We start from the raw sequence: 27,451 nt of genomic DNA, 5'->3' as shown, positions 1-27,451 counted from the left end.
AATTGCTGTTATCATTATCACTTGTTTATATAGAAGAGAATCTTAAAATGGGCAGTGCAAGAGCAGAATAAACATTTCCACTTGTTCTTCTTTGAAAAATGTTAGGTTAAGAACTACCACTTACATTTTCTAGTTAAACAAGCCCTGTACAGGAAATACAAATTCTACTAATAGCAGTACTGGCATATTATGAATGCAGAAAACAATGAATATATAGATATTAAGTACTCAGCAAGTCGATGACAGAGAGGGATTTATTTATTTACTCAATTTAAGAAATTGTGACCTTGAAACTCTTATGCAAAAAATCCATTAATTCCAATTTGTAAAGTACATGAAACTAGCAACAGGAGTAGTCATATAGATAAAGGACAACGCATGAAGAATTAGAATGGCTTTTAAAGCAACATTTGTCTGCTCCCTTCTCATTAAGCCTGTTTTAAGAGGTGAGGTATGTCCCTGACCCTAAAAATTAAAATTCCTCACCCCAATCAGTCTGGTTTTGTACATTGAGATATATTGCCTTCCTCCACAAGCACTAAAAGATTTCATAAACCCCAGGGTAACAAGAGATAAATTTCTTAATAAAAATTCAATTTGCAGGGTTTAGATATTATTTACTTCTTGATTGGAGAGCAATTTGTGAACCTTACTCAACATGGCTATGTAACTTCTTCCTCTGGCAACGGGAGCAGAATTGATTGGATCTTTTCATGGAACAACACATGGATTGATCCAAATTTTTTTCTCTCACATCTCAAGATCGCCTTGCTATTTACTTTCTGTCAAAATAATCCTAGCATGCCAGCCACCAGGCAAAACATAGATTTTTATGTAAGATTTTCATCTTTGTTTTGTAAATGATATTGTCTGTAGCAGATTCTTTCTGCTTACCAAATTCACATTTTAAAAAGAGATAATTCAAGTTTGTCCATTTAATCCACCTTTGTCAAAAATTTGCCGACACAAGTCCTTGCTTCTCATTTGTATAATATTAAGAACTCCGTTCCTCATTTTGCACATCCAGAGCTGTTAGTTCTCTTCAATAATCACTCAGGACTTAATTACATCCTCAGAGCCAGAAAAGATGCATCTACTAGCCACAACTACATGCCTACCTCTCAGTTACACAGGCCAGCTGGAGGCCTTGGCTCTATGGACTTGGCCACGTTTCACGAAACACTGGCAAGACAAGATAGTCCATATGGGTACTACAACACAGGACTTTTAGAGCCTAAAGGAAAATAAATCTATTATGTTCCCTCTGAATGTATCAGTTCAGATCATAAATACTTGTATGGTACCCCTCTTTCCCATGAGGGAGTTTTTGCTGAGAATGGGAATCGTGAACACATGTGGCTCTGCAGGGGCATCCCCAGTAAGCTGGACCCCCTGAATGATCTCTCTGACCAACTGTGATTTATTCAGCTACACTTAAACTGAGAGAACAAATAGCAATAATAAAACTAAAACATTCAAATCTCATAGCACATCGTAGGATAATTTCATGCAGTGCCCAGGAGCTCAATAACACGGAGAGGGTATTTCAGTGTTGAAAACTGCCCTTGATTCTCTCTGGGGATAAGACAGAGAACAAAGTAAAGGAGACACCTAATTGAAACTGCCCAAAAGCCTCCAAGTGCTTCAGGCTGAAGCTCACCAAGCATGATGTAGAAAATGGCTATGTAGCCTGCATTTCCTTTGGGCCACAAACCCTGAATATGGTTGTAATAGTGATTGTTACTGGTCAGAATTATTAGACTTTGGTCGATGGTGTATGAAGTAGTATAAGGATATGGGCTTTTGTGTGCAATCGTATGCAGTTTGTTGACTTTACTCTCAAATTCCCACACTATGCTCATCAAAACAGCATAGGAGCTGTCCCAAAGAGGAACATTCATCCAAACAGTCAGTTACAAGAGAGGCCAAGGAAACTGCAGCCAGAGGAAGCAATTCCAACATGACAGATGTTTGACTGTTATAAGTTCAGAAAAGCAAAGAAAATGAGAAACAGAAGCCTAAAGCTGAGGTTATAAAGTTTTCTGAATGTCTCGCTCACAACTCAGGAAGCACAAATTGCCACAAAGACCCCTCTAAGAAGATAATCAACAAGAGGGCTTTACCCAGAATGGTAAAGATCAGAGAGCTGAAGGCATCTTGGTCCCAGCCTAGAACATCACACATCAGAGAGACCTGGCTTGGAAGACTTTGGTAAGATTATCAAAACAATCACAGTTTATTTTGATAACATGCAATCCAAATAAAGATGTGCCTCCTCCTGCTTTACAACCAGCCTCACTACAGAGCTGTTTTAAGAAAATAAACAAACAAAAGCCTAACTCTGGATCATTGCTGAAGATTTTCATTAAGAGGAGCTGGTTGAGGAGCAACAGAGGTCTAAATTACAATACTGTGAACAACACAGGAACACTTTCTAAAAATCCTCCTTACTCATCTCTATCCCCCAAGTTCTGTTTCTTGGTAGAGCTGCCCTTGTTCTTATTCTCTCTCTTAAAATATACCAGCATCAATAAGCGCTTTCTCATTAATCTGTCAGCATCTTTTCCTTTATTACTCATAGTTTCAGGCTCTTTCTTGTTTTCAGTCATCAATCTTCTGCAGCTCCTTCAGTTTTTAACTACAAACATTTCCCCAACTATATCCAGTAGTTCAAGGAAGAATCTTGTTTCTTGACAAAACAGGAGGAGGAAAAGGTTGCCTTTTGAATATTCGTTTTTCATTGTACATATGCAGAGATACTCATACACCACAGTTACAGGCTATCTACAGAAGCTAAAGTCATTAAAATATTTACCAACATATGGTTTCTGTTTATCCCACAATTCTCATAACCTTATCTATCACTATTGTCCTCTCTGAGGTCAGCATTTTGATTAGTATCTGGCTGTATCAGATTCTTATTACTACAAACTAAGTTCCTTAAAACAACACTCATTTTTTCTTACAATTCTGGAGATCAGAAGTCTGAAATAATTCTTGAGGGGCTAATATCAAAGTGTTAGCAGGGCTTCTTCCTTCTGGAAGTTCCTGGGGGAAATATGTTCCTTGCCTCTTTTAACTTCTCAAGGAGGTGAGCTTTCCTTGGCTTAACCGCCTCTTGCCAACTCTTGCTTCCATCATCCCATTTACAACTCACTCTGATCTCCTGCCTTCCTCTTGTAATGACCTCTGTGATTGCATCAGATCCACCCCAATAATCCAGGATAAGATTCTGACAATCTCAAGAGCCTTAACTTTATCATATCTGCAAAGTCTCTTTTTCCATATAAGGTGACATTCACAAGTTCTACACATTAGGATGTGAACATCCTTGGTGGGGGGGAGAGGTTATTCACACTATTAGATATCACAAGCTATATAAAAACTCAGTACAAATTCAATGCAAAACAAAGTAAATAGCCACACTTGCAAAAGATGAATGAATTCATAAAGTCAACAAAAGTTATGGTTGAGAACTGGTGGAATTACGAGCAAAGCTATTGATGAATCATAATTTAGCAGAGACAGAACCCTTTAAGCAGGGATAATAACAGCTGAGTATAGCAAAGAAAAAAATATTTAAATACCACCAGATTAATAAAGAATCCTTGGAAAACTGATAAAGCCCTCAAATTTTTTGTTGATGATGAAAAATGTGAAATAAATGATATCATATACATATGATCATACAGTTGTCTTAGAAGAAAATCTTTTTTTACCAAAAATGAATCAAGCTTGATGAATTCCTTGTTCACTCTAAGTTTATAGTTGGAATTTTGTTAATGTTATCCCAATAAGGAAACTTATTTTCAAAAGTTTTAGTTTTCAAGACAAGTAATTAGCTTTAATTTTTTTCTGTATGTACAGAAAGCATATTCCAGGGGCAAGGGAGGAAACAGCAAAGTCATGGAGAAACTGAAGTCTTTCCCACCATAAAGCTATTTTTACTACAGCAGATTTCTGAGCATGGTTGTATGCCACGACAGGTGTACTCCAGGACCTGTCTCTCCCTGTCACAAGGGGATAGATGAGACTGGTTAGATGTGTAGACAGTGCACTGTGATAGAAAGAGATCAACAATGTAAGGGAGAAAATCTGGTCCTAGGCCCTTTTCAACACTTGTCATTTTTGTGACTTCGAAGAATAAGGATATTTGGAACCTCTCAAAACATTCTCCTCTCAATTCTCCTCTATAAAATGAGAATTTTATTCATACTTGTCCTCATACATTTGTTAACTTCAAGAAAAATCACCTTGAAATTCAGATGAATAGCTTGTAAGACTCAATATTAAAGATGTCCATTTAATGCTATCCCAATAAAGACACTAACAGGAATATTTTGAATGAAACAATCTGATTCTAAAGTTAATAAAAAATAAACTCACAAAATAGTCAAGAATATCCTGAGAAAGGTCAGTAATGAGAAGGTAAGCCCAACTACAAAAGGAAAGATACTATAAAATTATACTAATTAAAGCAGTATGGTATTACACCTGAAAGTATAGAACAGAGACCAGAATATAGAGTTCTGAAATGGACTCAAATACATACAGACATTGAAGATATGATGAAAGTATCCTTCCAAATCAATAGGTGAAAGATAAACTGTCCAATAAATGTTGTCAAAATTGAGTAGCCATCTGGCAGAAAATATATTTCTGGTTTTTTTTACCTTTCACAAAAATAAATTATGGATGGATAGATTTCAACATACAAAATGAAACCATTATAATTGCTAAAAGAAAACATGGGAGAAAATTTTACTATCTCAGACTATGATGGTCTTGAAACTATCTTAAAACTATAGTATAAAAATGATGAATTGACTACACAACAATTTTTAATTTCTACTTGAAATCACAAAGTGGAGAAAGACAGCCTCACTGTTCTTTCTAGTCTTCCTGCTTGCCTCAGGATATTTTCACTTGCTATTCTCTCTGCCTGAAAATGCTTTTTCCCACTTGCAAATAACACAGGAGAATGTATTTGCAATACATATAAACACTCTAACAAATCAATAAGAAAATATCAATATCTCAAATGGGAAAAAATAGACAAAAACAGTGAGTCACAGAAAATTAAATACAAATAAATGACTTCCTAGTATATTAGAAGATAGTCAACCTTACTCAAAATAAGTGAAACTTGCTTATGATTCCATTTTTTAACTATCAGACTGGAGATAAACAAAAATTTAACTGTGTATTAGATTGAAAAGGTGAAACAAATACTCTTCCATAATGTTGGTGGGAATATAAGTAAAACAACTGTTGGTTCATAACATCAGGAGTTCCCAGGTGAAATCAGAAATTTCCCTATACAGGGTAGGCAAAGAGAAACTGAAGAGGCAGGCAGAACCTCCAGATTGGTAGGTGGAGGTTTAATAAGCAAGGGAACTTACATATAAGGCTTGAATTGGGCAGCTGCAAGATGAGTAGATCCTCACATTCACCCACCAGAACCTTAAAAGTTTACACAGAGGTCTTAACCACATTCAGTCACACATACTGTCCAGATGTCTCAACACCACATTATTCTCAAGGCTGTGTCCTTGAAACAGCTCCATCTATGGGAACCCTGGGCAGAATGTACATTCCATGAGCAGGGGAGGGTATAGGAGCCTGCTATTACCAAGGTCCAGCTTACAGGAAAACCAGCAGTCACATCCTCTCAATAACTTCCTCCAACAACACTTTACAGTGATACTTGGGAATATTTGTCAAAATTATAAATACACAAATTTTTTAAATTTATTTATTTTTAATTGGAGGATAATTGCTTTACAATGTTGTGTTGGTTTCTGCGATACATCAACATGAATCAGCCATAGGTATACATAGGTTTCGTCCCTCATGAAACTCCTTCCCACCTCCATCTCTTCCCACCCCTCTAGGTTGTCCCAGAGCACCAGGTTGAGCTCCCTGTGTTAAAAAGCAAATTCCCACTGGCTATCTATTTTACACATGGTAATGTATATGTATCAATATTATGCTCTCAATTCATCCCACCTTCTCCTTCCCCTCCTGTGTCCACAAGTCTGTTCTCTATGTCTGCATCTCTACTGTGTGCATGTTAAGTCACTTCAGTAGTGCCTGACACTTTGCAACCCTATAGACTCTACCCTGCCAGGCTCCTCTGTCCATGGGATTTCCCAGACAAGAATACTGGAATGGATGCTATGCTGTCCTCCAGGGAATCTTCCCAACCCAGGGATCAAAACTGGGTCTCCTATGTCTCCTGCATTGGCAGGCAAGTTCTTTACCACTACTGCCACCTGGGAAGCCCTGAAGCTCTATTGCTGCCCTACAAATAGGCTCATCAGTTAAATGCACAAATTTTGACACATAAGTTCCACTTACATCAAAATTAAGAGTCTATGAAAATTTTACAGACACTTATTCTGACCTTAATGTATCATATAAAAATACTTAACACATGTGTACAAATAAGTATGTAAATGAAAATTAAATTGTAACGTTTTTGGTAATAGAAAACAATCAGATAAAAATCAAAGGCCCTTCAGTGGAGGACTGGTTAAATAAGTGCTAGTACACACATACAATGAAATATTCTGCAATCAATAAAAGGAGTGAGATATATCTAAAGGTATAAAAATATTATTATAAGAAATAAATCAAGGTGCAGAACAGAACATGTGGCATGCTACCACATTTGTGTGTTTAAGGGATATATGTATACAGGTACATGTATACAATTGTAGGATCAAGGATGCAGGAAATCTTTTGAATTTTTCAGTCATGTTCATATATTATCTATTCAAAATATTAAGAAAAAATGTTCAAGCAAGGCCTTGAGACATTAGGCAATAATCTGTGCTTTAGCACTGCTGGCACCACTAAGTCTTGTTGTTGACATAGATAATGAACAACTGACTGTATATCATCTCTCATTGTTCATCAAGCACTAAATTCAGTGAAGTCTGAAATTCAGTGGGAAAAATCATGATGCAGTGTGAATGCACCACAAGTATTTGGAATTAGAAGATCTGAGTTCAGTTTTCAGCTCCATGTCTTGAAAGCTAAGTGATCCTCCAAAAAGCACTCACATTTTCAATCTCAGTTTTCTCAACTATCAGGAGGGACAAATACTATAGGGTTTTCTTGAGAGCTTCCAACTCGGTAATATTTAGGTTGGTACAAAACTAACTGCAGTTTTGGACCATGAATTTTAAATCATTGTAACTAGGCTCAAACACATCTTTATTAATCAAAATAGGAACCATTACAATCAATACATTTTTGCCAATAAGAAAAGCTTGTTTATTCCTGTAACATAAAAATCCATGTTTCAGAATTCAGCAAACTCCTGGAAAGCATTTTCTGCCTCCTGCTGGTTATGGAAGCATTTTCCCTACAAAAAGTTGTCGAGATGCTTGAAGAAGTGGTAACTGGTTGGTGAGAGAGGTCAGGTGAATATGGTGGATGAGGCAAAAACTTCATAGCCCAATTTGTTCAACTTTTGAAGTGTTGGTTGGGGAGGTGTGGTCAGGGGTTGTCATGGAGAAGAATTGGGCCCTTTCTGTTGACCAACACTGGCTGTAGGCATTGCAGTTTTTGGTGCATCTCATCAATTTGCTGAACATACTTCTCAAATATAATGGTTTCGTCAGGATTCAGAAAGCTGTAATGGATCAGACTGGCAGCAAGCCACCAAACAGTAACCATGACCTTTTTATTGTGCAAGTTTGGCTTTGGGAAGTGTTTTGAAGATTCTTCTCAGTCCAACCACTGAGCTGGTCATCTCTGGTTGTCATATAAAATCCACTTTTCATTGCACATCACAATCTGATCAAGAAATGGTTCACTGTTGTTGTGTAGAATAAGAGAAACCACTTCAAAATATGATTTTTTTTTTATTTGTGATCACTTCATTAGGCACCCACTTACCGAGATTTTTCACCTTTCCAATTTGCTTAAATTGCCCAATGACCATAGAATGGTCAGTGCTGATTTCTTCAGCAACTTCTTGTGTAATTGTAAGAGGATCAGCTTCAATGATCCTCTCAATTTGTCATTGTCAACTTACGATGGCCAGCCACTATACTCCTCATCTTCAAGGCTCTCACCTCTTTTGCAAAACTTCTTAAACCACCACTGCACTGTATATTCATTAGTTGTTCCTAGGCCAAATGCATTGTTGATGCTGTGAGTTGTCTCCACTGCTTTATGACCCATTTTGTACTCAAATAAAATCACTCGAACTTGCTTTTTCTCTAACATCATTTCTATAGTCTAAAATAAATATAAAATAAACAGCGAGTAGTAAGTCATTAACAAAAAAAGTGAAAAATGAGCATTAAAATGATGTATAGCATAACCTATATGTATAGGTATGCTATATGCATAGCATTATGCTATACATAATGATGTATAGCATAATTGGAACACATGTAAGAATGTATTCCAATATCAAATGGCAAAGTTCAACAACGTAAAACCACAATTAGTTTTGCACCAACCTAATAATACAAATAAAGGTGACAGGTAAACAAAGTGACATAAACATGCTAGTTAATATCTAACTGATACTGTTACCAAATACAGAAGTTCATATACCCAATGCACAGTGAGGCCAAAAATATCAAAAGGTCAGAGTTTGCAACAGAGAAAGGTTTACTGAGGGCCATGCAAGGAGACAGGTGACCTTAAAAACCCCAAATTCCCAAAAAACTTTCAGGAAAGCCCTTTTCTAAGAAGGGTGAGGGAGGAACATGGTTAATTGTTGCAAACTTCTTGGTGTCAGAGCCTTTATTCATGAGGTCAGGTCATGGTTGGGTAACCATGTTCCTATAAATCTCTCCCAAACGAATGTTAATTCTCTGACAAGAAAGAGCAAGGTCCCAAGGCACAACTTTCCCCCTCTGAGTTCCCGGTCCTGGAGAAGAGGAGGCAGATCTCAGTTGCCAGCTCCCTCAAGGCCAGGTCCCCAGCCACTGCCCAGCTGTCATAGCTGAGGGAGCCAGGTGCCCAGGTCCCAACTGGCCCTCAGGCTTCTTAGGCCACCCAGGGTGGCAGGGGAGGTGAGTGGGAGGGGGCAGGTTGGTCCCACAGACTGCAACCCAGGCAGACTGCTGCTGCTATTAAGTCACAGGGACAGGGATGGGGGAGAGGTTCGCCACTGCCTCAAGGCTTCAATCCACCTAGTGGGTAGCCCTGGTGAGGACTCTGGAGCCACGCAGGAGACAGCCCCCAGTTTGTTCCTTGAGCACCCCCAACTCATCCACTGGCCCAAGGCCCGGTGGGCTGGAATGCTGGGGCAGGGTAGAGGAAGGCCAGAATCTGCCTCTTACCTCATTCTTCACCCCACGACCACCATTCCCCTGACAGCTGGCTGAATGCCCCACTAATGGTCACTCTTTGACAGTTGGTTGCTTGTGGGCAGGGCCCGCTGTGACACTGACCAATGGCTGAGCAGGACCATGGCCGGTCCTGTGGTAATCACTGCCTGGTAATAGGGTGTGGGATAACAGGTGCACAGCAACAACAGCTGTGTGCTGAGGGCTGTACTCAGTCTTGCTCTCTTAACAATATCTAACAGTTTATTGCCAAAGGGCTTCCCTGGTGGCTAAGCAGTAAAGAATCTGCCTGCAATGCAGAAGACGCAGGAGATTCGGATTTGACCCCTGAGTCAGGAAGAGCCTCTGGAGGAGGGCATGGCAACCCACTCCTATATTCTTGCCTGGAAAACCCCATGGATTTCACAGACTGGCAGACTACAGTCCACTGGGTCACAAAGAGTTGGACATAATTGAAGCGACTGAACACACATACAGCGCACAAACTTTAAGTAACATAAACAAGATGGTTAATATGTAAGTTTCTTTTAATTAAGAAACTCAGTGGCCTGACTATAAGACAATAACCTGGAAAGTCTTGACTGTGGACTGTAGCCCACCAGGCTCCTCTCTCCATGGAGATTCTCTAGGCAAGAATACCGGAGTGGGTTGTCATGCCCTTCTCCGGGGGATCTTCCCCACTCAGAGATCAAAGTCGGGTCTCCTGCATTGGTAGGCAAGTTCTTTACCACTAGCACCACCTGGAAAGCCCAGTTAAACAACAATGAGGGTTAAATAGAAAACCCCTCTATGGCTACAGACCGAGATGTTCAATGTACCCAAGCAGAGGGTGCCGCTCATATATTTGTCCAAAGAGTGGCCATTTGGTATGTGTGTGTCTGTGTGTTTGTGTGTGTACTGAGAGCAGGGGACATACATTTTTTTTTTTTCATTTCAGCTTGATCCCAACTCAAGAAGTTTTTCCTCCTTTTGAAGAACTTCAATAAATTCAACCCCTTCCTCTTCCCTGGCAGGTGTAGAGCACAAGAGGCAGCTTGCCACCCAGTCCAGAGTTCAGTGATAAGCAGGAAACTCTGACAAGCCATCTCCAGTGGGGGCAGAAGCATTTCATGAAGTAAATTTGAATGTCATAATTTCATACAACTGTTAAAGACATATTATTTAAAATTTATATTTGACTAACCTCAAATTAAAACTGAAAAAAAAATCTACAAATAGTACTAAGGACCCTCATCTAAGGAAAGGGTAATACACATGCAACAAGAATAAAGAGAATGATCAGCAGAACACAGAAAAGTCCTAAAAAGGCAGAGGCAGCATTTAAATTCAAGTCTGCAAATTCATTGACACTCTTGTCATCCCAAGATGAGTTTCCAAGTTCCCTGCCCTTGAAGATGGGTTGACCTTAGTGATGGGTCCACCAAGTGTATATGATGAGAGGGACACTATGTGACTTTCACAGTTGTGGGACATACGACATCATAGAGGGCAGCATGCTTAAAAGAACCCCTCACTTGGTTTGCATGTGCATAATAAGTAGTTTCAGTCATGTCTCACTCTTTGTGACCCTTTGGACTGTAGCCCAACAGGCTCCTCAGTCCATGACATTCTCTAGGAAAGAACACTGGAGTGTGTTGCCATGTCCTCCTCCAGGGAATCTTTCTGACCCAGGAATTGAACCCGTGGCTCCTACGTCTCCTGGACTGGCAGGTGACTTCTTTACCACTAGCGCTACCTGGGAAGCCCCTCACTTGGTTTAATGCTCAGGTATTACAATCTTGAGATTCTGAGCAATTTTTGAACAAAGGACCCACATTTCCCTTTTGCACCAAGCCCCACAAATTATAGAGCCAGTCCTACTTCTGAATCTGGGTCATAAAGGCAATACAGCTTGCACTTGGTGTTCTAGAACATGCATGCCTGAGCCCTAAGCTACCACATAAGCAGTCTGACTTACCCTGAGGCCACTATGCTATGAGGAAACCAAACTATCCCAACCAAGGGGAACGCGAGTGCTGAGACTACATGAAGAGAACAGTGCCAGGCAGCACCCAGCTACTCAAGGCCCCTGAGTTCCGTTTCCAGCCACTGTCTGATGTAAATACATGAGAGACCCAGAGTCAGAACTGCCCAGCTGAGCCCTCCCCAAATTCCTTATTGGAATTTGTCAGAGATGATAAAATGGTTGCTGATGTTCTAAGTCTTTACAATTTAGGCTATTAAAAAAAAAACAACAACAGTTAACTGGAACACTGGAATATGCCAGACTAGATTTAATTCCTTAAATCATACCTTCTTAATCTTTTTTATGCAGCAAAGGGGAGAGGAGCAGGTAAGAAAGAGTAGAGACACTTTCTTTAGACCTCTTCTCTGAGTCAGTGAGTGAGTGAAAATCTCTCAATCGTGTCTGACTCTTTGCGACCCCATGGACTGTAGACCTGCCAAGCTCCTCTGGCCATGGGATTTTCCGGGCAAGAATACTGGAGAGATTTGCCATTCCTTTCTCCAGGGGATCTTCCCAACCCAAGGATCGAAACCGGTCTCCTGCATTGCAGGCATATTCTTTACCATCTGAGCCACCAGGGAAGCCTTTTCTCTAGCTACTAGCCATTAAACAAGAAAGGGAGACAGTCTAGGGGGGCAACTGGGCCGGGGATGCAGGAAACAAGGCACATCCATCCAGTCACTGTCTGGGTTGGTGCCTTGACCTGGAACCTCAGAAGCCAGGGATGCATCAACTCCATGAGCCTAACTGAATGAGGTAAAGAGAGTAAAAAGAGACCATATCTCATTAACCTAACTAATCTCCATGAGGTTTGTGTGTCTCATGGCATCAACTATCACACTGCTGAATCCTTCTGCAACTCCAACCTCTGATGGGGTTTGCAAGGCTCAGGGAGAATGGTGACCATTCATCAAGGACTCAGCATGAGTCAGACTCTCCACCTACATCAGCTCTAATTCCACAAACTCCATGGAGAGAGTTTTATTGTCCCCATTCAAGGATTTAGGAAACAGAGCTTAGAGTTGAGAGTTTGAGTGCTGACTGCATGCACGCCCTGCTGCCTGCTCCACATGCATTATCCCACTGACTGCTCACAGCTGTCCTCTATAGTAGGGACTAGCATCATGCCTGTTTCCAACAGAAGATACCTAGTTTCAGAAAGGATAGGAAACTTGCCCAGGGTCAAGGGTGGCCTTGAGAAAGCAGTATGAAGCCTTGCTCAGGGCCTCTCTGCTCTGGTAACTGGTCCCACGGACCAGACTCGGCCCATGAGACATCTCCCTGCCTCCTTGCAAGACTCCCTCTTCAGAAAGAGGGATCAGCATAAACAGTATAATCTTTGGAGGGGGAATGGAGATATGTCCCCACTCCCAAGGTCCTGTAATCAGACTATTGAAATATACAATCTTTATAGATTGGGAGATTCACAAGGCCTATTTTATAACAGATATCACCATAAAACTTCAGTGAGTGCATCTTGCTTCCCACAAAGTCTCCCATCAAAGGAGTGTGCCATTCAGATTATGTATGGCAAATAGTATAGTACACAATTTAGCCTGGGGAAAGTGCTCTGGAAACACGTGCTCCTCTTGCCTGTATTTGGCCTGAAATGTTTTCTGTGATTATACACAGCTGTTGTTTGGTTCCACTTCTCTCAGACCAGCAAGGCAGTACTGCTTACAACAAGCAACCAGCTATACCATCCAGGCCAGACCTTGTCACCATTATGTGGGTGATGGGGAGCCACACAGAACCTAAGTTTTTACTGTCTTTTTGGTTTATAACTTTCAGAGCCAATTTGTTGACAGTTGCTAAGGTTAGCAACATCACCCCCATCAGACACCTCTTGGCCATCTCCTAGATGGGATCTTACACCATCTATTCCCAATCATTGCTTCTTGCTTATTGTGTAAATTGCATTTATCACTCTAAAAGGATTTGAGACATCTTGACTGTTTTCTCCTATGTGGAACTTGAAGTGCATCGATTTCTATTGCTACAGCCCTAGCTATATGTTTATTATCTGTCAGTTCTAGTTTACATGGAAGGTACCTCAACAGAACTTAACAGTCTGAAACCAGCTCACAAAATAAGAGAATCAAAAGCCAGATTTCATTCACATATTGACATTTGTCATCCACCCTCCTGCTTCTACTCAACATGATGCTACCGGAAAGGCCTCTGGCATCCAAGGGCTCTCTCTCCCTCAGCAGTGGCCAGCAGAAAAGCCTTCTAAAAGCCTCCATAGCTAGAAGAGAACAAAGTTGTCACTTCTTATGATCAAATTCAGCACTTCCTGTTCTGCCACCATCATGAATGTACGTTACACAGAAAAGCCACATGAGGCTGAGTCCCAGGACTCCCATAAAGCCAGGAATACAGTTATCTCCAGGCAGGTCCTGGGGAACTACTGTAGGTAAGTAAAGGCAGGTCTAGAGGGCAGACAGTGGGCTTTGGGGCCACAGATGTGGTGTTGGAAGTCATTTAACTGCTCTTGAGGGGTAGTTTTCCTCTCTATACATGGTGATGCTAATTCAGGGTTCATATAAAAATTGATGATGATAATTCAGGGTTCATATAAAAACTAGAAATAAAGTCTCTGAGACTTCCCTGGTGGTCCAGTGGTTAAGACTCTGCCTTCCAATGCAGGGCATGTGGGTTAGATCCCTTGTCAGGGAGCTAGATCCACATGTCTCCTGGCTAAAATAAAAACAAACAAAACAGAAAATGAAAGCAATATTGTAATAAATTCAATAAAGACTAAAAAAGTGGTCCAGTCAAAAAAAAAACTTAAAAAAAAAGAAGAATGTCTTAAAAAACTTACTTTCATGACTAACAGAATGTCCCCAGTAAACAGTAGCTATTATTGTTATGAAAAGAATTTAACATAATAGCTTTCTTTAAAATGTTACTTTTAACCAAGTTACACATGTGAATATTTTAAATGGTCAAATGGGGCAAATAGTCCTCTTATAAAACACTGTCTCTTACCTTATGCCTACTTTCCCCTCCACATGTAACACTCAAGTGGTTTGGCACATTGATATTCCCACCAGTCCATGGGCTCTTTGATTCTGGAAACTCTTGTCCTTCAGTACTACAATGTTTTAAATATTATTTTTTGGTCTATCTTCTGGCTTATTTCTTCAACTTTATCTTCATGCCCTTTCACTGACTTTTCATTTCTTCTCTCATAGTTTAAACTTTTAGGATCGCTTATTGTTTTATGAATGTTATTTTTATAGCCACTATTTTTTTTGGTCCATGGCTGCAGTGTGTTCTTCCATCCCTGATTATATTAGTAATTTCTTCTGGTTCTATTTTCTTTTTCTATTGCTTTCCTAGTGCTTTTTCCCTCCAAGATGCTTTTTTTAGGTTGTTTTCATCTCTGTCTGTCTTAATGGACATTTTCCTAAAAGGCATGAAGATTTCTAGTTGTCTGCCTCCATTTAGAAATCTTTCACTAATAACTTTATTGAAGCTCTGTATACTTGGATGAGGTTTGGCAACTTTGCTTTTCTGTGTAGTCACCTGCCAAGGTCCATTCACTCAATGTCAGAAGTTGAAGGTCTTTCTCTTGGGTTGATCAGATTTTTCAGACTCTTTCAAGTTTCCTGAATATAGGTAAAGCCTGACTCTCTAACCTGGGAACTGACAGGAGAAGTGAAAAGGGAATTGGAACCACACTACCAGTATGTAAACATTCACTTAATCTCTCTATTTTTAGTATGCGTGTGGACATGCTCAGTCGCTCAGTTGTGTCCAAATCTGCAATCCCCATGCACTGAAGCCTGCCTGGCTCTTCTGTCCATGGAATTTTCCAGACAAGAGTACTGGAGTGGGTTGCCATTTCCTACTCCAAGGGATCTTCCTGACCCAGGGATCAAATCTGCATCTTTTGCGTCTCCTGCATTGGCAGGTGGATTTTTTACTACTATACCACCCGGGTATGGTCCTGGATAAATAAACCTCCAGTATTCTGCCACGTAGGCAAGAAACAGTCATCTGGCTGTGCAGAGTTAGAGAGAAGGTCCTAAGATCTTTTTTTTTGTTTATTAGGAAGATACTTAATTTTTATCTCAAAAAATAGTTCAGAAGTTGACAGATGGTCATGGGTGGGTAGGCTGTGCTTCATGAGGAGAAAAAAAGAAAAAAAATAGAAAAAGAAAAATCCAGGTGCATTCTAACTGTTGCTCCACCTTCTCCTAGGAGGTCCTCTTCATTGGTATGGGCATGGCCAAGGTTAACTCAGCATGATATCTACATTCTAGCCCACAGGAAGAGAGGAGAGAGAAACTGAAGGGCAATTAATTTCTTTTCCAAAAGCCTGACCCATCACATCCCATTAGCTAAAACTGATTCATGTAGCCATCTCTCCCTGCAAAGTAAGTCCAAGAAATGCCATTGCTCTCTGGGTAGCACATGCTCAGCTAAACCTTGGTGATGAGGGGGCGCTGTTCCAAAAGGGAGCAAGGAAGATTGGATCTGGGGAAAGAAGCTTTAACACTTACCAGATTTTTCAATCAGTGCCCCTGTCCTTGGCCCACCTCCACATCTCCTTCTGGCATATTTGACACCAATGGGGGGCTTTATCAGAGTTTTGCAGTGCTACTCAGGATGCTTTTTTAACTTTCCCAACTCTGGCCGAGGGTTCAGACTTCTCAAATCTGCTTCGGCATTTGCAAAGAATCCTGTTCTCCAGCATCTGAAATTTCATGGCTGTTGTCTTCTCCTGATCTCCTTTTCCTTGAAGATGTATTCCTTGTTTGATAAAACCTTTTACTCATATTTTAGTGGGATTAGGGGAGAGAATGGTGTTTAAATATGTGTGCTCAATCAGCCAATTTTAAACAATTCTGATTTTACCCATTCTAATTTTTAATCAGGATGAAAGGTGACAGACATCTATTTTGGGCCTGTTCATTGGTCATATTTCATATAGTCATTAATTAATTCCACAAACATCAATTAAGGGTCTGCTGTATGGTAGTCATCATGCTAAACACTGGAAAGACAATGCTTTTATCAACCTCATAGCTCAAGGCAAAAACAGATAAGAAGTAGATTTTTAGAAGGTAAACATGAAGTAAAAATTAAGAAATATGCAATAAAGAAAACAAACATTACACTGAGATAGAAAACAAAGAGAAGGTCTCTGAATTGGTCACATTTGAGTTGAGACTTGCAAAAAACCTAGAAGTTACCAAAGCAAGGAACATGTGCTAAATTTGCTTTGTTTGAGGAGCTAAAAAGATATTATGTTTTTATGGCTTCTTTACAACTTCTTACCTAGTGACCTCTAAATAGTCCCATAAAGTTTTTCTTGCTTTTTTCCTCCCAATTTACAGTTGGTGGTGGCATAATAAATAGAACATCTTTTGACTCAAAAGACAAGGGTTCAAATTCCAGCTCTCCCATTTTCCAGTTGTGTGACTCAGTCAAGTTATTCAACTTTTTCAAATTTAATGTCCTCAGTTGAAAAAGGCTTATAAAAGGCTTATTTCTAGTAAGAGTCAAATTAGATAATTCATGTGGAAGTGCCTGGCATTTAGTAGAAACTCAGAAACTGTTGAAACAAAATCTGAATATTGAACATGTTCTCAGCTAACATTAACCCTGGATTCTCACTAGCAAAAGAGTCATGAATTAATTTTCTACTCAGATAATAAGGAAAATAAATGAATACCATCAGTGAATGTTACAAACAAAGTATCCTAGGTAAAGAAACCAGAAGTACTGGGTTAGATCCCTGGCTTCCCCTACTTATAACTGCATCTGCTGGTGATATCCAGACCCAGGTTGTATGAGGCAGTGGTTATGTACCTTGATATCTGTTTCAAGAGTAGGGATATAACATGCCTTAACACTCTCCCTGTCAATAATCCATTACAGAACTACAGCTAATGGACTTACCTAATGTGTTTTCAGTAATTCTGCTTTTTCAGCACATATGAAGTCTTGGAAGGCATAAGCTCCATAAGTTTGGATTTGGAGTACTCTTGTTTATTTTTCCATAACTTAATGTCTTGAATATTGTGAAATGCTCCTAGTGATATTATCCAGACTTAATTTAACAAGTCTTTCTCCTTTGCTTCTTAGACACACAATACTGTCTTCATATAGAGGGAGGAATACAAAGATGATGTGAATATTTGTGGTCTAGAATATAATAAATTACAGATAATTCCAAACTCTATTTTCAGTGATTCAGAGGGCACTTTATGACCTTACAACATCCCAGAATCATCATTATGAACATCAGTTACTATTTTATATGATCATGCTTGTAAGGAAAGGCTGAATAAGATCTATAAGACACAAAATAATGGCAGAAGAGTAAGTTGCTTTCTTCATGCTCCCATAAAAAGCACTCAGTTCCACATGGAACTTGGAGGTTTGTAGTAACTCAAATGCAGAGAGAACTGCCCTCCAGATTCTGAAGTGTTTAGTGGCCAGGTCTCTGTCCTGTCCATTTTTGCATCCTCAGTACCTAAAATCAAGTGAGACATGTAGTGTACACTCAGTGAGTGTGGAGTATCTAAGACTGTCTCTATTCAGTGCCCTGGAAACTATACAATGGTAAATGTTCATACTAAAAACACTCTACTGGCACACTGAAGCTTGGCATTAGCATCGCATCTAGTGATGCTACCATTTCTATAGCAGCATGTATAAGTGCGAGCAAAGGGTTAACCCCAGGCCTGGCTGAGGCAGGCCTGCCTGAGAATGACCTCTGTCTCCAAAGGCTCTGTTTCCTTGGAAACAGCAGAGTTAAGATAAATAGAGAACAGTTGTCTCTCCCTCTCTACTGTTTGAAACAAAAACCTGGGTTGGGTATCTGTGAGCTGGAATGCAGATCTCAGGCTTGATGAAAACCATATACAAGACTGACGGGGGGAAGGAGACTGTGGCCTCTTTGTAACAAGGTGACCCCACACACCTTGGCTCTCACACTTTGGCCTTGCATGGGTGAGGGGGCCAAAAAAAAAAAGCTGCTACTAGGGTACCTGCCAGGCCTCCCCATGAGTTGACGATGCTGTATTTCCTTGTTGGGTCTCTTGTCGTCTTCCCTTCCAGAAAGTTCAGTATTCTTACTGAGTGTTAGATTAAAGCCTGTCTGTGTCTCCAGAATCTGATTTGCCAACTCGGACTCAAGGGCCACACAGTTGTCATAGTCAGTAACCTTCATACCTGTTCTCCTGTTCCCAAATGTCACTCTTAACACAGAGAAGAGGCGATGTAAAAGGAAAAACAAAAGAGAAGCAAAATCTTCAATACTATGGAAAATAAAATGTTTGTATATATCTGGGGTTGCCGTGAACCCCAGGCAGAAGCCAGACTGGCTCCCAAGAGGTCAGCACGCTTGATGGTCACGTCCCAGCAAGACCAAAATGGAGGGGATTAAAATTAATCCAAGTAGCAATGTCTGGAGGAGGCACTGCACAATTTAAACTGCATCACCAAAGAAAGGCCATTTGGAAAAGGAAGTGAAAAAGAGAAAAAGCAGGATGAGGGTAATTTGATGACTAGGTAAAGGTCAAAGGGGCATATTCACTGAAGGTCTCTCTGGATCAGTGAAACAAGATGGAAAAAAAGCCCAGGCATGTTCAATGAAGTTAAAGACCCTTTAAGGTTGTCCTCTCTGTTAAATTCTTATGGCTTGAAAATGATTTTAAATTCCTTCCTGAAACTCCTTTCCCTCTGAGTGAATGTGTAGCCACTTTTAAGATGCTTAAGCCTGGGAGTTTCATACGTGCCTTCAGCCAAGAAAAGTTTTAACAGGGTCTACTATTCCCTTTAGACATATGCAATTTTGGCAAGCACCAAACAAACCGAGTCCACAAGCTAATAAGACCTAAAAAGGCCACAAGAGGTGACATCATACAAAGTGCCACTCAAAGCACCAAACTCATCCTCAGAACTCACATTCACCAAGCTGACTATCTTCACTATCCTTCATTCATTACCATATTTTTTAACTTGTACTGAGAGCCCACCATGAACAAATCTAAGTGGCCTTAAATTTATTTTACTTCATTTATTCCAAGTGTTTAGTTCCAAAGAGAAGCAAACTATAGGTAATTACTCTCCACATATTTAAAAATATCTAAACCACCTTCAGTAGGTCAATTCCAAAAAATACTGATAGCTTTAGTTACACCAACATAATACTAAGGTAGACTCTACAAGAAAAAGCATTTTCCTCCAACAAAATACAAAATGCAATATATTTAAAGCAGTCTACATATACGGATACTATTTTAAGTAAAACTGCTTATATTTCTGTATTCCTTTAATATCTAAACGTTTTGCATGAATCATCTCATTTGATATTCTCAATAACCTGTGATATAGTAAAGCTGATATTATTATCACTATTCAGCTCTCTTGCTAAGAAAAGTGGTTTTAAAATGTCCATTAGAACACAATGTTGTTAAATGACCTTAAACTACAGCCTAGATATTCTGACCTCTAGCAAAATGCTCTATTAGAGAATTTAATAAAAATTAATGAAAAATTTGTATCAGTTCATTTCTTCAAGTTTTCAGTCAGTTAAAACAAAAGTTGTTAAACATATCTCTCTCCCTCAGTAATAAAGTTACTAAGTAATTCATCTGTAAGTAATTCTGTAAAGAGGCAAGTTTTGAAAAATATGTAGCCATTTCTGTGAAGCTACTGGATAAGGAACTGACTCTATTTCTTTTCTATTTTTCAGGAGGGATTTGTTAGGCAAATACCAAGTTTAAAAATTCATATAGCTCAAGCATAAATTCAAAAGATTTAATCCCAGCTATACAAATACTTAAAATTTCCTGGGAAGAACATTTTTTTAAAAATCAAAATTTGGACCCATTTCCTTTAGTACTCAGTTCACCAAGCTCCAAATTTTGTTTCAGAACAATTCTAGTGGGCATTCCATCCCCTTGGGTAATCTTCAGATTTGACTTAATTCTTTTGGAAGATTCATACTTTTATAGTTGGGAAAGGAAATTAATGACTTCTATAAAAGATAGGGGGGAAACGTATTTATAATGGGATTTAGGGGCAGGAGCTTTGCAATTAAAAATACCATTTAAACATTTTACTTAAATCCAACCAAACTAGAGTGTCAGCGCAATTCTATTCGTTAATTTTGACATGATTTACTGAGTATAATCCCCTTAAGTCAGAAGCTGACCTCCACAGCATTCAAACTTCCTGTGGGATCAAAAGGAATAATAAGAAACATGTTACTACTGTAAAGTAAGCAAGGCTGGTATTGTGTGCAGATTTCTTCCTATGTTGTCAAATAGACAAGCATGCAGCAAATACTCAGCAATAACAAAATAAATGTCCAGAGACCTTTTCCCAACCAACCAAGCCGACAACTCAGCTACTTCAAACAGATTTTTTTTCTTTCAGAGCCAATTCACTTGCAGTGTAGGCTGATAAAGCAGTATTAATCTCCTGCTTTAAATCAAGTTTCTGTCACTGGGTTCCATTAATCTCCACCTTGTTATCAAGTGTCTCCATGGCAGGAAATTATATTTCTAAATTGAATTTTGCTCTGTTTCGATGCAGTAAGAAATATTTTCCAGACTACTAATAGGATGCATAAAGACTGTGACTCTGACAATACTGTTAGACAAATAAAAGCTATAAATTAAAACCACCTTCATTCACTAACCAGCATAATAGCAAAATAGAAAGCATTGATTACCTGGAAAGAGTAATCAAAAAAAAGATTTTAAATGAAAAGTGAGGTAGCAGATGGTTAACTTTTTAATTTACCTTTTTATAGCAATTGCCCATAAAGGTAAAAAGAAGAAAAAAAAAAAATCAATCCAATGAGTCTCTCAGTGCTAATAAAACACATATTGATTCTTAGTGCATATGCTTACTCTACAAGATGCTAGAGCTTGGTTCTTCCACCCGTAATGGAAGCAGATACTGTTTATGAGCACTTCAGTGGAGACAAATTTACAGTAAAGAAATATCTCTGAACTAAATCATTATCAAAGAACAAAAACTTATAACCTCAAGCAACACAAAGATTTCACTTTATTGGTTGGGATCCACTCACAGGAGGCCAGGACAATTCAGTCAAATGGCAGTTCAGTCACTGGAAAAGGTCTTCAAAATTATAGTCTCGTTTTTTGTTGGTGAACAATACAGTGATTCCACTAAAGTTTAGATTTTTTTTTTCACCAATATAAATTAGTTTGTATTGCTTCCTTTAACACAGGTCTAGTTCTCCTTGACAGTAACAAGGTGAGGAAAGTCTCTTCAAGATGCTATTGAAAGGATAGCCTCAAGGTGGCCCATTTAAAACTTTCCATATTTAAAGGAACACTGCACAAAAGAGGGGCTTCCTTCATGGCTTAGATGGCAAAGAATCTGCCTGCAAAGCAGGAAACCCGGGTTCGGTCCCTGGGTTGGGACGATCCCTTGGAGAAGGGAATAGCTACCCACTCTGGTACTCTTGCCTGGAGAATCCCATGGACAGAGGAGTCTGGCAGGCTACAGTCCACAGGGTTGCAGAGAGTCAACATGACTGAGCAGCTAACACTCTCACTTTTCATTTGCAAGAAAGAAAGTTTTCCTTGGGCATCAGTGTAAGGAGCTTGTGGAACAAGTAATGAATGCTACCTATACCAAAACGCTTGAAGGATAAGTAGAATTTAACAAACGTACAAAGGAATGGTTGGAATGTTTTCCAGACAGAATAGAGATGAATGGAAACCAGCACCTTTTTCCCACTCTGAAGCATGGGAAATAGATAAGATATTCAGATAAAATCACATCTACATTCTTTAAATTCAAATTCAGAATATCTCAAACAATTATCATGGAGACTTAAACCACCGAAACACATACTATCTTCATCAGCTTAAGTATTTTGAAGCTTCTTTAGATTAAACACATAAAGGTGACTTCTAATGGGTAAAGAAATAATAATAATTTGACGTCACAGGTCTTAAATTTTACAAAAGTAAAACTAAGAATCTGATGAAAATTATAAACATACCTTCAAATTAAGTATTAACTAGAACTGGAAAGCCAACTGAAATAGAATATATTGCTTTCAGAAGAGAAAGAAATACAATGTGTTCTTTTCTTACATAAATAAAACCAGGTGGTAAAGGGGAAGCCAGCATCTGAAAAACATACATCCTCCTCCTTTATCCTTTGAATGGATCTCACCTATATGTGTGAAAAAGAAACTCCAGCATCACAAAGCAGAGATCATAAGTCACATTCCCTAAGAACAACCAACTGGTAATGGTATGAAACCCTGTGAAGCTTATCTGTTATTATTATTATTATTATTGTCATTTAACATAATTTTGACTAGCAAGCAGACAATAACATGCTCCTGGGAGGAATGGCAACAAAAGAGAACAATCATTACTTTTTTATATGCTGAAATTTGACAATATATTTTGCATAAACAACAACACCAGATGTCTAGCCTCTGGACTCAATTTTTATCAGAAAGGCCAGCCATCTCATCAAGTGTGATATACATTTCAAACATTAATATCATGCTCCATTTAACACCAAAAGGTTTGCTGGGGTTCCACATGGAATTAATTTATGATCCTGAAAGCCAGTTTAGGACATTCTCAATTTTAAGCTAAGTCCAGCTGCCACAAAAAGGTTGCTTCACACATGACGTGTACTTGCTAGTGGCTAATTTTCAGAAGCATCTCATAGTCACCTACCAGCACATAAAATGTATACTTCAATTGCTTATTCATTAAGGGGGGAAATCGATAGTGCCTAAATGGAGTACAACACACACAAGGGAGAAAAAGCACTTCAGTCTTTCAGTAAGAGGGTCTCATCACATTTTTAAAAATTTTCTAGCATCAGGCATTCTCCTGGGCTGATTGTTCAAGATTTTCATTTTCACCATTAAATGGTTCCACGATTCTATATGCAAGGGAGCAAAAGAGACACAGATGTAAAGAACAGACTGTTGGACTCTGTGGGAAAAAGTGAGAGCGGGATTATTTGAAAGAATAGCACTGAAACATATATATTACCATATGTAAAATAGACAACCAGTGCAAGTTCGATGCATGAAGCAGGGCACTCAAGGCCGGTGCTCTGGGACAACCCAGAGGGATGGGGTGGGGAGGGAGGTAGGTGGACGTTCAGGATGGTGGGACACATGTGCACCCATGGCTGATTCATGTCAATGTATGGCAAAAATCACAAGATTGTAATTATACTCCAATTAAAATAAATTAATTAATTTTTTAAAAAATAAAAGTACTGCCTTATTTGGCAAAACATATTTAGACACCCAGTCATGTTGGTTCAAAGGCTTCTAGTTCTAAATGCTTATAGGTAGAAAAGACAAAAGTTAGGAGCCTACTTCACCTTGCCTTTCCCTGGAATTTGTAAAAGGCTGATCACACACCAGAGCGACAAGTTGTGGCCAGAGGCTTCATTCTTCTGCTGTGAGACAAAGTCCCCAGGAAGGAAATCTCAAGTAAGAAAGGAATCAGGAAACCAAGGACTATGGCAGTCATCTGTAGAGAGCTCAAAACCCTTTCGAGCACAAAATGCTCAAGCCAGCTCTTTCTGAACAAAAAAATCAAATCCCATTATCAGCAAGAAGAAAAAGATCACAAGGGATATTCTATCTCTAGCTCCCCCCCCCAAAAAAGCACCCATTCTCAGTTTTTAAAATGCATCTTTAGTCACTTGCAAATATTGCTTTAAATATATTGAAAGTTTTAAATACACTGCTTTAAAATAAATAAATAAATATACTGCTTTGAATAATGGTCCTGGATTTTCTATGGTCATGTGTCCTAGGCCATGTACCTTGAATGTCAAAGTGCCCAGGATGCTTCTTTATGAGAGCTTCACTTCCATAAGATACCAATCCTTAAAACTTGAACTGAGTAGGAGAAGAGATGCTTGATTTTAAAGCATTTTGTCAAGTTCTAGCTTAGTAAAGGGGACAACTCCCAGGGCTAACATAAAGTGTCTTTGGATATCCAACTTCATAAGCAACTGGCTAATCGAGTGTGAAAGTTTAAAGAGGGAAGAAAGTTCACTGACGTAGCTTCTTAATACCTATCTGGCTTCAAATAGCCAAAATTTATACTAAAAGGCTACAGCTGATAACTTTTTTCTTGTGTGTGTCAGTGTTAAGGTCTAGCAAGACCAACTTCTAGAACTCCTTCAATTATACTCTTTAGCTACATCCATCACCAATTCATAGCAAGCTGAGGACAAAGCAGGATACAAATAAACTAAAACAGCAGAGTCTCTGACTTTAACAAAATTTTAAGAGTTTTTAATTCATTGCTGCTATTTAAAAATTTGAAGATTTCCCATAAATTTCCAGATTTCTGTTATTTTTTTTTAATTGGAAGATCCAGCATCACTAGGCCCTCAGTCCAGTCTAGAGATAATTGACTGGCACTGACTGGCATTGAGTGGCTGCTGTGTAATTCCTGGGCCAGATAATCTCCAAAACCTTTCCAGGAACAAAATTCTGAGTGTCTAAAATATGACTGTAGAAAGTTTGTTAAATTTTTCCATTCAGATTGCATTAGCAAAGTAGAATTCAAAAGTGTGAAACTCAGTACACATCTTTGAACTTAAAACGAATTCCAGAATTATTTAAAATGACAGGGTGGTTCCTCTTAAACTAATCAGAATTACCATGGCAACAACATATCAACAGTAGGGTGAAACTAACCTGTCTCTCCGCGGTGAAATTTCAGCTCACATTCTCTATCAGGGTGAACAATCTGACCGTTGATGAAGTGTGCTTCACAATGATAAGAAGAGCCGACATCGAAGGATGGAAGAACAGCATCGCTATGAATACTTGGCTGCCACAAGTCAGTTATGCCTCTGGTAACTCTTTTGACATCTCCTACTTGAAATGCAAAAGGTCAGCAAGATCATGAGGCTCCACTTTCATGGTCTGTATTCATACAGAATATCAAGATCAAGGGAGGTTTTGGTCCTCCCAGAGGAGCCTAGCAGGCTCCAGTCCATTGGGTTGCAAAGAGTTGGACTCGACTGAAGCAACTTAATACGCACCCATGCCAAGCTCACCTTAGGATATCTGCGTACTGTTTAACAGGTCTACTGCCCCAGTCCTGAGCAGCCTGCTGGCCCCAGCACATATGTGCTTGTTCAAAGAGATGTTGTGTGGTGGGAGTTCAGTCCTAGTTACTTGATCATGTCTAAGAGAGCTGAGGCATCATCTTCGCCCAGGCTAATCTGCTCTAGACCCACAACCTTGAAATGCAGTCTCTTGAAGATCTTCTTTGTCCAGGCTAATCTGCTCCAGACCCATGACCTTGAACTGCAGTCTCTTAAAGATCTCTTTCAAGGCCCAGTAGGTCTTACAGTTGAGCTTCTGAACCTCCTTCTGAAGCTCCTTGGATCAGAGGAAATGCATGGCCAGTGGTGAGGAGGGGAAAGAGGAGGTGATGGAGATGGATCAGGCCAGGGCTGATGCGGCCAAAGTGGAGGAGGCCGCCCAGAATACGATGCCCATTCCTATGGGACCTGATACAGAGGATCGCACTGCACCATGCATGACCAGTCTGGCCACATCCCATCCAGCAGTCCCAGGCTGGCTGAATCTAGAGAGACACCGCCACTGCACCACCTGAGTCAGCTCATGTGACATATGTGTGCCCTTATTGCCATGATGGCGTGGAGCATCACCCACCAGGGCTGGATGACCTTTGCGCTGCTGCCCTGAGCCTGCCACATCCAGACGGGGCTGCAGTTCCTATCAACCGGCCATATTCTGCTTCCTCTTCATCCTGCTTTATGGGCTTGTGCTACATGTGGGCCATGTACCTGCCCCTCCACCCGGCCACCGCGGGGTCCCTCAGCCTGTGCAGCTAGGGCGGGACTGGAGCACACCCACTGCCGCTGCCTGGACCTAGCCGTCCATGCTGCACACTCTGACCTTCTAGCTCCTGCTGTGCTGGTTTATTCCAAAAGCAGCTGCTGAAGAAGGTGAAGGCTGTCAATGCATCGACTGAGATCATCGCAGCAGACAGAGAGCCTACGAAGTCACAGATGATTCTCCAGAGCCTGGGGGGAGCGGCTCGCAGACATTTGGTCGCGGAAAGGCTCTGTCACAGCAAGGCTCTGCCTCTCGCTCTTCCAGGCAGGTCTACTACACACCTGTGGTGAAAGCTGCTCAAAGCATTCTGGGAGCTGGAGGGGCCTACACGAGGCTGGTATTCATCGCGGTCTACACCTTCTAGTTCCGGGACTTGCCCATGATGGAGCACACCTGTGCCAAGCAGGGCCGGGCTGGCCATGGCCCCCTCCAGGGACTGAGAGTCCGGGAGCCAGGGCCTGACAGTCCGGGGGGCTCCTCCCTGCCACAGAGATAGCGGTGGAGGCTCTGACTGGACCATGCCACAGTCATCCACTCCTGGGCCTGCTTCCTTTTCGAGTCCAGAGGAGAAAACCCAGGCCGAGAACCCCAGGCCGTGGGCACAGAGCACCTCCAGAGGGACTACCAGAAATGGGTAGCCATGGCCCATAAGGTGCGGAGCCGGCCGCAGCCAGGAGGTGGAGCCGGCGACGGTACCAGAGCACAAGGTGGCGGACCACTGGCGCCTGACGCAGCGAGTGCCGAGCGCTCGGCAAGCAACTGGCGTGTGGGGGCCAGCGCTGGCGGACTGACTGGGCGCCTACCTGCACGTGACCGCCGGCCGTGGAGCTGAACTGCACCCTCTCGCAGGAGCCCCTCAGGTTAAGAGGTGCACCTGGCCGGTTGTGAACGAATGAAGCTCAGGGCCCCTCTGACGCCCGCGATGCCCGGAACACACTGCCCAGAGGGCTGGGGGCCAAGGAGCTGCTGCGCAGCCCCCCGAGCACCTGCTACAGCCCTGCAGCACCAGCACCAGCGGTCGCCCACTGAGGGTCGCCCACCCCTGGGCTTTCCGCGGCCTCCAGAAGCTTCCGGCCCCACGCTAGCACCAGGACTTACTCGGCCTCCCGGGGCTCCTCCCCGCAGGGCGCCTGCGTATTCGGAGCTGGAGAAGCCCAGGTGGCGCACGGACTGGACGCGCAGGGCTGGGGCTGGGGCTGCGGCTGCTGAACTGCTCTTCTACTTGGTTCTTGTCGTCCAACGCGTGGC

At 40.8% G+C, this 27,451-nt stretch overlaps 1 long non-coding RNA gene across 3 annotated transcripts in view; it reads right to left on the bottom strand.

Annotated features, from left to right (window-relative positions):
* Positions 1–18,071, bottom strand: part of LOC145521162 (uncharacterized) — a 483,033-nt gene extending 464,962 nt beyond the window's left edge. For 2 of the 3 annotated variants that reach the window (XR_014065185.1, XR_014065184.1), the window contains exon 1: positions 17,236–18,071. This is a non-coding gene — a long non-coding RNA (uncharacterized LOC145521162). Of the gene's footprint in view, positions 1–9,311; positions 9,403–17,235 lie in introns of those variants that run through there. The other variant, XR_014065182.1, reaches the window with a different exon arrangement.
* Positions 18,072–27,451: the final 9,380 nt, after the last annotated feature.

This window comes from Giraffa tippelskirchi, chromosome 9, assembly GCF_054371585.1.
Source record: "Giraffa tippelskirchi isolate mGirTip1 chromosome 9, T2T-mGirTip1v1.2.pri, whole genome shotgun sequence".
Lineage (NCBI taxonomy): Eukaryota > Metazoa > Chordata > Mammalia > Artiodactyla > Giraffidae > Giraffa > Giraffa tippelskirchi.
This window is presented reverse-complemented; position numbering and strand designations above follow the sequence as displayed.